Genomic DNA, 4,301 nt, shown 5'->3' with positions numbered 1-4,301 from the left:
TATTATTATTTTAAGATCATCATCAGAGGGGAGACATTGAATCGCTGATGGGGATATATCTAATTGTGCCAAAGTATGAGAACCAGCTGAGATATTGAGGCTGATTTACTAAAGGAGTTGAAAATTCTTCCCATCATAAATTGTGTGAATATTCGTTTCAATTATCCAGTCATGTGCAGATGAAATAAGAATAAGTATAACAGGAATTTGCTTTTTGCAGATGGTTGGATAATAAGAGGGAATATTCTCATAATTTGTGTCTCCACTCATGTAGTAAATCGGCCTTCGCACATTTTAGTTGCCCCCAACAGCTAATCAAGATCCATCAGTCGGTGTGACTTTCCATAGGAGGTGTAAGCAGCAATTTGGTTGCTATGAGTAGCAGCTCCCCCTTTTATATCATACAGCAGCCCCCCAGTAACAGTATCTGTGTGCAGGAATTGCTGTATTGCCTCTATAGCTGCAGATGTTGTAGCACTACATTATCCAGCATAGCATGCTAGAATTGTCAGCATGACACCTCTTCTAGTACCTTATCACAGATCTGCTCACCAGTTTATATAGAGGAGTGTAGATGGCTCATTATCCCATTACATATAATTGGAGCAGATTATGATTTTCTGTTGGATCCCTGCTTGTCAATCTCCCCAGCGCTTGTATGAACTCGCAAAGTGCCCTCTGGCAGCGATGAGGTTAACTGTTAATAGGCCTAGCCATCATTTCCTTCATAATGATATCATTAGGAAAAAGGCTGCATGGGGAGATAGAAATCATAATTACATGGCACATGGCTATGGGGGCACTTGGTGGATGACACTCAGAAGGAGGATGGTGATGACAGAGCAGCTGTCACTAAATGCCATCAGAGTCAGGATCAGGCAGGGCATGCTGGGAATTGTAGTTCCAAAACATGAAAGACACTGCTTGCCAAGACCTGCAATAAATCGACACAATTCATTACAGATAAAACAGTTTATTTGCTGAGAGAATAGAGACACTTAACAAAATATATGTGCATTTAGTTAAAGCCCAACCCCGGGTCTCCCCTCTTAATCCCTATTGTTCCCCTTCTCCTTTGTACCCCCTAGCCCTGTAATTTTTGCTTCTCGTTTTCTTATGCTCACCTTTTTTAGATGTCTTTGGGACAGTCCTTAATGATGCAGAGAGCTGCAGTACTGGATGGGAAAACCCACGACACACTGCTGATTTGACTGGAATTCTTATTTGTGTATCACTCGGCTGTAGATCCTCAAATAATCTCTGAATTGGTGCTGACACTGTCCTTCCTTCTGGAGGGGGGAGGGGCTACTTTTGTTCCTCGTGGTCCCTGTGTGTGTGGTAAATTAGTCACCTCTCAAAACTCCCTCCCATGATGGACTACAATCTCATGTTTAGTTTACTAATTTGTATTGAGATTGTAGTCCATCACACGACCGAGCTTGGAGCGGTGACTACTTTACAATACATACAGGGACCATGGGAACAAAAGTAGCCACCCTCCAGAAGGAAGGATACTGTCAGCACCAATTCAGAGATGATTTGAGGATTTAATTTTCCTATGAGATATATATTTTGCACCAAGCCATTCATCTTTAGTATGAAGATCCCAATATACAGTAGGTATACCTCTGACAGACACCAGTCTTCAAAATAAAGAGCCCTATATACCTCTAACAGGCACCCAAGTCTTCTTCAGGATAAAGGTCTCTAGATAGGAATACCTCTCACAGGCACCCTATCCTTCTTCTTCTTCAGAATAAAGGTTCCATATAGGCATGCCTCTGACACATAAAATGCATATATGTACTGTCTATCACTGACAGGCACCTTTTTCTGGTTCAGGATCAAGGTCCCTAGCTAGGTATCTCTGACAGGCGCCCAGACTTCTTCAGGTGGTCTTAGATAGGAACGCCTCTGGCAGGCTTGCCAGTCTACATAATAAAGCTCCCTATAGGTATACCCCCAATAGGCACCCAAGTCTTCTGGATAAAGGTCTCTAGATAGGTATGTGTCTGAAAGGCACTCAGTCTTCTTTAGGATAACGGTCCTATATATTTATCCCTCTGACAGGCACAAGGTGTTCTTCAGGATAGAGGTCCTAGATAAGATAAGCACTCAGTCCTACATATACCTTTGACAGGCACCCCAGTATTCTTCAAAAATAAAGTCCCAGATATTTATACATCATTCTGATGATTGACAAGCACCCTTCTTCAGGACAAAGATCCTAGATGGCTATGCTTCTGACAAGTACCCAGTCTTCTTCAGGATAAAAGTACATAGGTCCTTCTGCAAAGGACCCAGTTATATTTAGGTTAAAGATTTGTAAATAGGTATACTTCTGACAGGCACCCTGTGTTCTTCAAAATGAAAATCCTAGATAGGTAAACCACTGGCAGGAACCCCATCTTCTCCAGGATGAAGGTCCCTAGCTAGGAATACCTCTGATATAGGAACCCTATCTTCTCCACCTTGTCTTCTTTAGGATAAATATCTTAAGGGCAAAAAGCTTGAGCAACTTCACCGGGCTCTGCAAGTAGAAAGGTATCCAGTACATGTGGAAAGCTAAAGAAGGATACTTGCCTTTTCCAGCAAGAAATACAATTTCAGGCATTCCGTGAGTGGGCATTGAAGTTGCGTTTCCATATATAACATATGTAAGTAATGTAACTGTGATGGATGATATCGCTGCCATAACCAATTAACAAGCAATGATCATTCATTAGGATGAGATTAGATATTGTTAGGTATTTAACTCATCATTTGAGTTGGGCTTTAAATACCCTGTCTTAACAGGTTTGTAAAGTCAGATAAGATCTGCAGACACAGGAGATATCCCTGACCTACTATAGACTATGTAGATGTACAGCAGAGTATGGACCGGCCCATAGACAATGCAGACTGACAGCTCCTACTGTATGGCGATAGCACGGGCTCCAGTTGCAATTAAAATTCCTGCAGCCAGTGTGGATGAGTGAGGAGCAGATAGCATCGCATGGTAAGTAGCTGCTAGGTCCTTTTCCTTCTGCATCTGCCGACAGGTCTCAGATTAGGGAGGAGACCACCGACACAATAATTCCCTGACAATTGTACAGGCGCAGACCCCAGATAACCCCCTGCCCGGCTTCCTCCACACTGCTAAATTTAGAGGGGAGCAATGACCAGAAAGGAAACCATTGTGCAAGGCTCTCATTCCAATATCCAAGACATGCCCGACAAAATACGTATTTTTCTATCCACCCCATAGACTGCCAGCAATTCAACACTTCCAGGGGCATCTACTGCTGAGCCAGTCTTAGAGGACTTCAGAATATGACATATCCTCTACATAGGGACTCATAGTTCTAGAAAGACCCAATTGATTTTTGTTATTATTATGATTTTGGACAGAATTTAAAAAAGGAAACATACACTTCCAGTGAAAAGCTGTAATGGGTGATTTGCCTATATGATCCCCTGCCACTGTTACAATTAGTCCTGCTGTCTCCCATAATGCAGTGCAGGATGACTGTACGTCATATACATGTGCAGGGTCATGTTTAAAAGGAATACATTTGTAATCAGAGTTTGAAGGGTATCATCACACAGAAAAACATTCCCCTCAGATCTTCTATAGCTGCAGACAGCTGGATGAAGGCACTGATCTCCTTCTGATGTCATTATTTTCCCTTTGAACATTCTTTCTTGATATGATTCTGCTTTCCCTGTCTGTACAGTATTGCTCTATGACCCAGTAAACGTGACTGTATTTCAGATCCTGCTGCTGATTCCTGAGTGCAGGTAGGCAGAGACATTTCCCCATGCGTGTAGTCACTGCAGCCATTTTCATTTAATATTCAGTAGTAAGGTATTCTCAAAAAGGCAGCCCAGACAGAACTGTAGACACTGACCTGCCTCCTGCCTGCTCTGACCTGGGAGGAAATCTCTTCAGATCACAGGTAGGTCATTGCTTGCAGACAGGCCTCCTGGTACTTGTGGTACCTCCACACACAGCAGTGTTATCTTTATGTATAGAGTGCTGAGCGCTGCCCTAGGCCAGTGAAAGTGTCTGCTGCACCATCCATAGAGGAAGAGACTGCTTAGGACAAGTGGGTGTCTGTAGATAGGCAGCGCTGGGCTCACACACAGGCCGCTTATCTTTATTTCTTACAGTGACATTATAGTCTAGATTTGATAACAATTATAGTGTTATCAGTGTGACATCCTCTGGGGCTGCCTGGCCTTCCTCACACATTGATCCAGTTCCTGTAAGAGAGATTAGGGCACAGACAGACCCCCACCACAGCAACTATAGATATATA

This window comes from Nanorana parkeri, unplaced genomic scaffold (genome assembly GCF_000935625.1).
Source record: "Nanorana parkeri isolate BGI_ZX_2015 unplaced genomic scaffold, ASM93562v1 scaffold2, whole genome shotgun sequence".
Taxonomy (NCBI): Eukaryota; Metazoa; Chordata; class Amphibia; order Anura; family Dicroglossidae; genus Nanorana; species Nanorana parkeri.
The sequence above is the reverse complement of the archived record's forward strand: the minus strand, read 5'-3'. Positions refer to the sequence as shown.